Source organism: Podarcis bocagei (assembly GCF_964188305.1).
Source record: "Podarcis bocagei genome assembly, chromosome: 7".
In the NCBI taxonomy this organism is placed as follows: domain Eukaryota; kingdom Metazoa; phylum Chordata; class Lepidosauria; order Squamata; family Lacertidae; genus Podarcis; species Podarcis bocagei.
The window spans coordinates 28,167,013-28,177,961 of record NC_138132.1 but is presented as its reverse complement, the minus strand read 5'-3'; the positions used below and the strand labels follow the sequence as shown (position 1 = coordinate 28,177,961).

General features: G+C 44.5%; 1 long non-coding RNA gene across 1 annotated transcript; it reads left to right on the top strand.

Moving 5' to 3' along the window:
• The first annotated feature begins 3,279 nt into the window (after positions 1 to 3,279).
• Positions 3,280 to 7,917, top strand: LOC308592558. The gene is made up of 3 exons (XR_014010548.1): positions 3,280 to 3,537; positions 4,849 to 5,269; positions 6,976 to 7,917. It is a non-coding gene; the product is annotated as an uncharacterized lncRNA (long non-coding RNA).
• The last annotated feature ends 3,032 nt before the right edge of the window (positions 7,918 to 10,949 follow it).

Genomic DNA, 10,949 nt, shown 5'->3' with positions numbered 1-10,949 from the left:
TGCTCTATTTATATCATCTGAGTCACATGTGCATTGGCTGGCAGGATCAGTTGGGAAGAGGGTCGTGTTTCCTAAAGGCTGACATGCTGTCACATGGGGAGGGGTGACCCCTCCAGAGAGAGGTCTGTAAACAAGGCTGAGGACAATTTGTTCGAAGGCTGGGAAGTCAACTTCCAGGGATGTATATTATTTTTCTCCTCTGCTGCAGCCGGCAGTGTCTTTTGGGACAAAGAAATTGGAGACAGCGTTGTGTAAACACAGTCACACTTTCCAGGGAGTTAAACAGGCAACATGAGCCCACCTGTCACCCCTGACGTCCAGAAAACCGAGGGTTAAACTCAAAGCACTCAACAAAATTGTTTGCTATTTCCAGCACCGGCTGGGCTGCCGTCCACAGACTCTTAACATCTCCTCCTCTTATTACTGTTGGCTCTGGAATCTTTCAGCCCCATTGCTCATGTCTCAAACTGCAGCCCTCTCTTCTCTGATCTGTATCCACTGAGAGTACAAAGTCTGCAGGACTTGTGTGACCCACCAAACTGAATACAGACCACCAGGTTTTATGGTGGGACCTTGGGATCGTAGTTGAGAGCTCAATGAAGACGTTGGCCTGGTGTGCAGCAGCTGTGAAAAAGGCAAATCCCATACTAAAGATCATGAGGGAAGGGATACAGTAAACAGTTCTGGTCACCTTGTTTCAAAAAGGATATTTTAGGTTCAGAAGAAAAGTTTGGAAAAGGAAAACCAAAATGATTAAGGGGATAGAGCAAGGATGGTTGCAGCGTTTGGGACTTTTTAGTTTAGAGAAAAGGCAATTAAAAGGTGACATGACAGAAGCTTACAAAAATTATGCATGTCATGGAGAAAGTGGATAGAGGAACGTTTTTCACCCGCTCTCATAATGCCAGAACTCATAGATATCCAATGAAGTCAAATGTTGAAAGGTTCATGACAGATAAAAGAAAGCAGTTCTTCATGCAGTGCATAGTTAAATTATGCCACTCGCTCCGGCAAGAGGCAGTGGGGGACACCAACCTAGATGGCGGGAGATCAAAAAGAAGAACGCAGTGACACTAACCAGCCGTGCATCCACCCCTTAATGCCTGAAGCTGTCCTTTGGACATTAGAGTTTCACAGATTTATGGAGAGAAACTCAAGGCCCTGAGAAAGAGGCGTGGTTGTTTATTGGTCCCAGTAATGTCTGCATCCTGAAAATGTTTCACATCTAGCAAAGACTAATCCAGTTTAGTCTGCTTAACACCTACATTTTATAGCAAAACTCTTGTCAGCTGGAAATTGGGAACAAAACACAGGAAGCTACCATTAGTCCAGGTGAAAGTTTTAAATAGTAAAGGGATGCTGTTCTTCTGAACTTCCTTTCTGCCCTTCAGCCTAGAACCCTGGCAACTAAGGGGGAATTGAAATCCTTCTGATTGGCTAAAATGTTGGGAGAGGGAGTGAAAATATTGTTTAATGGAAAACAGGGAAGTTGTATGCAATTTTACATATTTCTGCAAAGAAATATCCCCTAGCATAATTCTTTTGGATAAATTATTTTCACTTATATGTGCACTGATACACACACTTTACACTAGCAAATGTGTTTTTCAACACATTACTTGACTTGCCTGGACAATTGAAATGCAAAATTTGGAGACGGCTGAATTTCGAAGGATGATTTTGTTTCCATTTTTCATATTATTTCAGAAAGTGCAAATTAGGTAAATTCATTTTAAATGCAAATTGAATTGGATATTGGCCTCATCCTTAGTCCTGGACCAGCCTTGCAAAGAGCCTCTGAAAAACCATGTATGTCTGTTGCTCAACTTAAAGAACAATTTCCTGACATATCTTTATTGACGTTGGTCAATGATTCCCAGGAAGATCTCACATCTGTGAGAGTGGGCTGGGGGAACTTGTGTGCATGTTTTGAAGAGGGTCAAGTGATTTCCCTGAAAAATAAATGGAAGATTTCACTGGCCCCCACAAGATGCCACAAAGATCTGGAATGAAATGACCCTGTTTACTCTTCCATGCAAACAGAACAAGCCACACCTCTAAGCCTTCTGTGGGGGGAGCCCATTTCTCTGATAGGGCAGCAACTGAATGCACAGAGAGGAGGCCCATGACTGAGGAGGGGCGGGGGTGAATTTTGTAATGAAATTATCTCTAGGTCAGTGTCGCCAGTGGGAGTCCAGGAGCAAGGAACAGACTAACTGTTGACTGCTGAAAAATCTACTTTCCCAGTCCATGACAGTGTTGGGCAGGGTAAGAGGCACAGAGAAGTGGACTCTTATCTTTGTACCAGCCTCCATTCCAGCTGTGCAAAATCCAGATGTTTCCATGCCCCATCCCTCAGTCAAGATAGGCAAGAAGCATAATCACAGTTCAAGGAAACTGCATTGATCAGCAGGTTAGACAAGATGACCTCCAAGATACCTTCCAGTTCTGTAATTCTAATTCTTAAGAGCTCAACACAATATTAATAAGGCATCATCCAATACAAAATCAGGGATAAAATAGGACAGTGATTTATCTGGGACAGGACAACAGCCTCCCCCCCCAAAAAAAAACTTTCCCATCAATTCTATATATATGAGAGACCCACATGAAAACAAAGACCACCACAGCCAACCACAAATGAATAACCACACCCTAGGCCAACCCCAACCTCTCTCACCACCAAAGGGACACAAGCGAACAGCAAAGAACCTGCACAAGCAACAATGACACAAAACCCCACATATATTAAGTAAAATAGAAATATCACCACCCGACCCCACCCATCTTTCCCCCTCCCCCTCTTTCCCCCTTTTCTTCCTAATGTCTCAACAAATGAAACTGATTTGTAAAAATGTTACATGGGGGGGGGGGAATACAAGAGAGAGACATTGGAAACACTTTTGTAAATCAAGAAAATCTTTAATATATGAGAGACCCACTTGCAATATATATGAGAGCAACCAAAGAACAGAAGAAACGGATTGTGCTGCGGTGGCATCTGATTCTCTGCACCTCTCCCTGCTGGAATTAGGGGATGTTTGAGTTTGCTGCAGCTGCCAGTGCGAGTCATAGTAATAAGGTTTGGGCTATTCGAGCTCTGCACCCTCTCCCACCTGAGTCTGCCCAACTCCACCCCCTGGCCTCCATTGGCTCCGCCTCCCCCTTTGACCTTACCCAGGTTTCAAAATCTAAAGCTAGCCAGTCTTAGAAAATCTCCCTGCCCCCCAACAGCAAACGGCTGCATGATGATAGACGCCAGCAAGGCAGAACATTGCACTATCTGCCCAATGACTGGGGTGGCCCTATGTACACAGTGCAGTGCTTGCATCTCAAGAGGACTGCAGACACTGATCACCTCTCAGCGCCTGCAGCTCTATTTTTGGCCAGCCTCCTCTCTAACCTCTTCAAGAACTTCTGCCCTGCGTTCCCATCTCTCTCTTCGCTGATGGGTTTTGCAGGGAGCCAAGTAACAGCTGGGACAAAATTAGCAGCTTTATGCTGAACTTGCTGCCCAATGCCGGGAGCCGTTACGAGGTAGAGTTTCTTTTATTAACATTTCTGCCCCGAGACAGCTAGCCAAGCCCAGGAGCTGTGGGTCTGGGAACAAAAGAACACTCTCCCCACCTCCATGTTATCTTTCGTAGTGGATTGTAGCAACATTAATTTCAAAACTTGGGGAATTTGCCAAACACAAATAAGATGCCTCAGTTTGCTCTTCCTGAAACTGCTGCCATAATTTAAAGCATTGCACCACTGCCACTATCTGAAGTGGGACAGTTATATGTTCTTTCCCACCCAAGAAGTGCAAATTACAACACTTCTTTTAAGGACACTGGACAAACCGAGGCATGGCAGGAGCTGCAGACTCTCCAAGTACAGTGGTACCTCGGGTTAAGAACTTAATTCGTTCTGGAGGTCCATTCTTAACCTGAAACCATTCCTAACCTGAGGTACCACTTTGGCTAATGGAGTCTCCCGCTGCCGCTGCGCTGCCGGCACACAATTTCTGTTCTTCTCCTGAGGTAAAGTTCTTAACCCGAGGTACTATTTCTGGGTTAGCGGAGTCGGTAACCTGAAGCGTCTGTAACCTGAAGCGTCTATAACCCAAGGTACCACTGTATCCCTCTTTTCCAGGGACAGTCCCAGATTTACAGAAGCTGTCCTGATTTCTGATTTGAGCAAGGAATGTCCCGCTTTTCCTTAGGACGTCCCTTTTTTCATCAGAGAAATGTTGGATGGTATGGAGTTATCTGACCGCCTTGAGCCATCTGAAGGCAGCCTTGAAGGCAGTTTTTTAAATTTTTAATGTTTTTATATATGTTGGAAGCCGTGCTAAGTGTCTGGGGCAACCCAGTCAGAAAGGTGGGGTATTATAATTACTACTACTACTACTACTACTAAATAGGGTGTAACTACAGTGGTACCTCGGGTTAAGTACTTAATTCGTTCCGGAGGTCCGTTCTTAACCTGAAACTGTTCTTAACCTGAAGCACCACTTTAGCTAATGGAGCCTCCTGCTGCTCCCGCACCGCCGGAGCACAATTTCTGTTCTCATCCTGAAGCAAAGTTCTTAACCTGAAGCACTATTTCTGGGTTAGTGGAGTCTGTAACCTGAAGTGTATGTAACCTGAAGCGTATGTAACCCGAGGTACCACTGTATTTTCATTGGAGAAATGTTGGAGGGTATGGAACTGGGTAGAATCCTTACCTAATTGTAAGGCCGCAGTCCCCCTAATACTGGGTGCTGTGAATCAAGGGCGAAAGTAGAAGGAAATCTGAGCTCTCTAGATGAGATCATCAGAAGACCCGTTAGTTTAGCTCTCTAACTCAGTTCTGTTTCTACAGCAGCTATTCAGATGCTTCTGGCAACTGCACCAGCAGTGCACAGAGGCAACAGCTCTCTTATGCTCTTTGCCCCTGTTACCTGGTAGACTGCATCTGGAGCTAGAGGTTTCATTTAGCTGTCCTGACCAGTAAAACCTTCAAGTGCAGATGTAACCTACCCCTGAATACCAAATGCTGGGGATAAACAACAGGGGAGATGGCTGCTTCTATTCTAAAAACACAGTCAAGTGCATTTTTTCCGAGGATCTCTAGATGCTATGGAAGAATCTAGTTCAGGAAAATGGCCAGATACTCCTGCGAAGACATGCCAATAACTTTAGGGGGAATCGACAGTTTTCCCCTCCCAGTGATACAATTCGCAGCACCTTCAACCAAAATTACAGCTCCCAGGATTCTTTGGGGAAAGCCATGTGCTTTAAAGGTAAGGTGTGAATTCTTATACAATAAAAAGTTGGCAATCCAACAGGAAAGATCTTATTTAGCTGTTAGGATGAAATGTAGAAATGCAACCATTCTGTATGGCCCGTGGCACTATCACCAGCCACACCTAGCAAGGACTTGATGCAATGATAACCAAGCTGTGGTTAGAGGCCACCAGCTCCCACCAGCCCCAGCCAGCATAGCCAATGGTCAGGGAAGATGGACGTTGGAGTCCAACAACATATGGAGGGCACAAGTCCCTCAGCCGTGACTTAATGCTTTTCGCTCAGCTCTTGGATATATAACCATCGTTATATTGTTGTGTGCATGAGAGGGATGTGTTTTGCACACAGAATGTCTTAGGTTCAGTTCCTGGCGTCTTCAGCCGTATTGTTGTTTAAAAAACCTAGCAGGTAGCTGGTGGTGTAAAAGAATTCTGCTTCAGATCCCGGACAGCCCTGGTCATTCAGATTAGACAACCACATGAGACTAGACCAGATGTGTGGTCAGGGATGGTGGGAGTCGCAGCTGAGCAACCTCTGGAGTGCGAAAGGTGCCCCACACTTCGACCAGGCAGACAAATAGACTATAAGGCCTGGAAAAGGTATGTTCCTAGAATGATTAGCTTCATTCCACTGGTCCTGGAAGACAGAAAGAACTTAAACCAGCCTTCTCCAACTTGGCGAGGATCTCCAATTTTTTGGGCCTACAACTCCTATCAGCTGGAAGCAACATGTCCATGGTCAGTAGGAGCCATTGATCATGCTGGAACTAGGGGCTGATGGGAATTGTGGTCTGAATTACCTGGTGTGCACTAGGTTGGGGGAAAGCCGATTCTGGCAGTTGCATAAGGGCTGCTTTGTGCACCCTCAACCACTGGAAATTCAGGGATTGCTCACTGTCATGTGATGAGAAAATGATGACCATATTCTGAAGCACCGTCACTACTATTGGGGGGTTTCCCAGATGTGCCAATGTTGTTTTCCTGGGGCTCAGCACTCCAGCATCCTCGGGTGAATGATTAATCTGGTAAAAATTGTCACCTTCACCTGGGTTTAAAATCAGCTGAGGTGAATATTTCACCTGCGATGAAATGTTGCGGTGTGGAGTGCTCCCCTTCATAGTGCCAGCCAGCCACTCTCTCTCCCAGGATATTCCATTCCATCCCTGCCCCCCCGCCCCCCGTTTTCAGTTCCCCTCAAATATTCAGTCGGTGTCATTAAGCCTGCTCAGTACTCGTTGGACTAGTTTTTTGGGTCCTTCAGAGGTTTTTTAAAAAGATATTTTGCACTTCTCCAAACCTTGGGATCCCCCAAGCCAGTTGCTACCTCCCCTTTGGCTATGTTCATGGGAATGAATCTGCAGTTTGTATGCTATCTAGCCAGTGTGAGGAACATGTTACTGAACTACAGCTCCCATAATCCCTGGCCATTGCTCATGCTTGCTGGGGCTGATGGGAGTTATAGTTCAGCAACCTCTGTTGGGCCAAAGGTTCCTCATTCCTACAGCATAACATGAAATGCATGAAAATAGAAAATGTCCCATTGTTCCAGCAGTTTGCTCCCAGCTTGGTAGGCACTCTGCTGCTCTTAGAGAAAGGGCTAATTTGGAGGGTTTCATAGATTTCATAGAATTATAGTGTTGGAAGGTACCACAAGGGTCATCTAATCCAACCCCCGCAATGCAGGAATCTTTTTTCCAAAGCAGGACTTGAACCCAGGACCCCGAGATTCAGAGTCTCTTGTTCTACCAACTGAGGTACCAGGAGTTGGGCTGGAGCATCGTCCTGAAACCTGAAGAAGAGATATGAGCTTAGTTCAAGCAAAAACAACCACCACAATGCTGGCTTTTATCCAACAAAGTTTTACCCATTGAAGTTAATGGGTCCAACTTCGTCATGTTCATTCATTTCAATGGCTCTAACTCCGGACAGGATAAGCTTTGGGTGCAACCCAGGAGCTCATATGACCAGGGTTTCACATTCCATTGCATCTGGGGACCCAAACGATAAACAGGTTATTATTCCAGATCTACACGGAGACCTGTAAATATTGGCAGGCCAAAGGGTGCGGAGGGGAGGCAACAGCACAATTTTAGCACAGTGACTCAGAGGGCTGTGATTCCAGAGAGCCACGTGTTAATCGGGTTGGCACTCTCCGGGGACGCATTCCAACCTCATGTAAGAAAGCAACTTAGGTGCAAGACCAAGGGGACAGCTGGTCCTGCGAAGCCTTCACCCTGCCCCCTCCCGGGTCTAACAGTCCTCACCAATCTGGTGCCCTTCCAGGTGTTTTGGACTACAATTTGCCATCAGGCCCACCAGTCCAAAACATCTGGAGGGTGCTACAGAGGCTGGTCTAGCAAACCCCTTTCAACCCTTTGAGAGAGCTGCCTAGCCTACCTCACAGGGTTGCTGTGAAGGCAAAATGGAGAGTGCGAAAGAGAACTATGTGCACTACATGGGAGGAAAGGCGGGAGAGAAATGTAGTAAATAAACAAATTTCAGGAGGTTTTGCTTGAGTGATGGCTTTTCAAATGCTCTTCTGTTGCCATCTTCTACAGTTGTACTCTATACTATATCTTTACTAATGCTGTGTTGTTTGAAAATCTTTGTAAAACCGCTTTAGGAGGCTGCATACCTGAAAAGTGGTGGTACTCACCCTAGTAATAGGGTTGTCAAATTTGCAGATGACACAACTGTGATTGGGCTCATCCCTGAAAGGGAGGGTGAAACGGATTATAGAGATGAGGTGGAGTGGCTGATAGAGTGGTGCAGAGCTAACAACTTGCTCATAAATACAAGGAAGACAAAGGAGCTTGTGGTGGACTTCAGGAGACAGAAGAGCAACATCCAGCCACTTCTGATTGATGGGGTCTGTGTGGAGAGGGTAACAACGTTCAGATTTTTGGGCATTGAATTACAAGAGGATCTGTTCTGGAGTGTCAACACAAGGGGGCTTGTGAAGAAGGCGCAGCAGAGACTGTACTTTTTGAGAATACTAAGGAAAAACCATCTTCCGCAGAAACTGCTGCTTGCCTTCTATCACTGTGCCATTGAGAGCGTGCTCACTTATGGCTAATGTGTGTGGTACGGAAGCTGTACTACCCAGGACAGGATGGGGTTGTGCAGGGTTGTTAAGGCAGCAGAGAGCATTGTTGGCTGCCCACTCTCCACCTTAGAGCAGATTTATGCCACAAGGTGCCATAGGAAGGCACTGGACATAGTAAAAGATCCGTCGCATCCTGGTCACTGTCTCTTCGAGCTCTTGCCATCGGGACGGAGATACAGGACGATGAAGACAAGAACAGCTTCTTCTCCAGAGCGATTTTCGGCCCTGAATGGGAAGCCCGGACTTTGAAAGTCATCTAATCTCCCTTGCTGTATTATACTGTATTGTTTAATTAGTGTTTTTATGGAGCAGTCAAGTAATTTCGTTGTCCCCTAAGGGGGCAATGACAATAAAGATATTATTATTATTATTATTATTATTATTATTATTATTATTATTATTATTATTATTATTATTATTATTAAATGCATAAAATAAAAATAAATAATGGGTTGAATCCAGATCAAGGCTATTCTCCTATATCCAGTCAGCCAAAAGCATTAAAGGAGGGTAGGAAGTAGGGCTGGTGAGGGACGAGGCCTGGGGAGAGTGGGTGTGGCTGAGGAGGAGGGTGGCCTTTGGAGAGTCCTGAGGGCCAGACAGAGAGGCCTAGTGGGCCATGTTTGGTCCGCAGGCCTGAAGTTCCTCACCCCTATATTGTAGGGTTGCAGAAAAAGCATTATTAACATGGTAATAACTCAGGGGTGGATCTACACAGGGAGGGGGGACGACACTATAAATAAGTAAGAAATTAAATCATTATACCAAAAGGAAAGAAACCGCTATGGAAAAGCGCAAAGATTTTTTTTGCTTTCCAGCACCATCTAGCATTGCATGTTTATAACGCTGTTTTTTAATAATAATAATAATAATAATAATAATAATAATAATAATAATAATAATAAATTATTTCTACCCCGTCCATCTGGCTGGGTTTCCCCAGCCACTCTGGGTGGCTTCCAACAGAAGGTTAAAAATACATTAAAACATCAGTCATTAAAAACTTCCCTAAACAGGGCTGCCTTCAGATGTCCTCTGAATATCATATCATATAGTTGTTTATTTCTTTGACATCTGATGGGAGGGCGTTCCACAGGGCGGGCGCCACTACCGAGAAGGCCCTCTGCCTGGTTCCCTGTAACTTCGCTTCTCACAGTGAGGGAACCGCTAGAAGGCACTCAGCACCGGTTATGATACATTGGGCCAGAGACTTTGGTTATAATATACAGTTGGCTGACTAGGAAAAAGTATGGAATGAAAATATGAAATTTACCGCATGCACGGCGTTAAAGGAAAATATTATGAAAATGGTATATAGATGGTATATAACACCGGTTAAGTTAGCAAAAATGTTCAAAATATGTAATAAGTGTTGGAAATGTAAAGAAAAAGAAGGATCTTTTTTCCATATGTGGTGGGAATGTAAGAAGGTAAAGGGTTTCTGGGAAATGATATACAATGAGTTGAAGAAGATGTTTAAATACACATTTGTAAAAAAACCAGAAGCCTTTTTGTTAGGAATAACAGGAAGAGAGATAAATAGAAGGGATTACAAACTTTTTCAATACGCAGTATCAGCGGCAAGAATATTAATGGCCCAAAAATAGAAACAAGAGGAGTTACCGACCCTTGAAGAGTGGAGAATGAAACTTATGGACTATGCAGAACTGGACAAATTGACCGGGAAGATTAGATATCAACGGGATCACAAGTTCATCGAGGACTGGGGAAAGTTTACAGATTATCTGAAAAGCATATGTGACGAACAGACATCGCTAGTGGGATTTAAAGAGGCTTTGTGAAAGTTAAAGATGTATTGTAAAAAAGAAATAGAACTGAAAGGTTAATATTATATGGCAATATTAAATTTAGAGAATGCACAAAAATAGAAAATATGGATGATTGGTGGAGAAGCTGGTGGAAGTCCAAAAAGTTGAAATTTGTGAATATTGTTTGAGATGGCGAATTTGTAAAAGGAAAAATTTAATAAAAATTATTATTAAAAAAAAAAATAGAAGGCACTCGGCACTGGACCTCGGTGTCCGGGCAGAACAATGGGGGTGGAGATGATCCTTCATGTATACAGGACCGAGGCCATTTAGGGATTTAAAGGTCAGCACCAACACTTTGAATTGTGCTCGGAAACGTACTGGGAGCCAATGTAGGTCTTTCAGGACCGCTGTTATGTGGTCTTGGCAGCCACTCCCAGTCACCAGTCTAGCTGCCGCATTCTGGATTAATTGCAGTTTCCGGGCCACCTTCAAAGGTAGCCCCACGTAGAGCGCATTGCAGTAGTCTAAGTGGGAGATAACTAGAGCATGCACCACTCTGGCGAGACAGTCCGCGGGCAGATAGGGTCTCAGCCTGTGTACCAGATGGAGCTGGTAAACAACTGCCCTGGACACAGAATTGACGTGAGCCTCCATGGACTAATGTAGCTGAGTCCTCAGTAGCAGCATTAGCTTACAAAAAAATATATCTAATTGGCAACATTGTACATGGTGTTGCTTGGGAACTCCAAGAAACCAAAATATCAGTGTAGTTTTGAATTCATTGTTTAAAAGCCGTGCA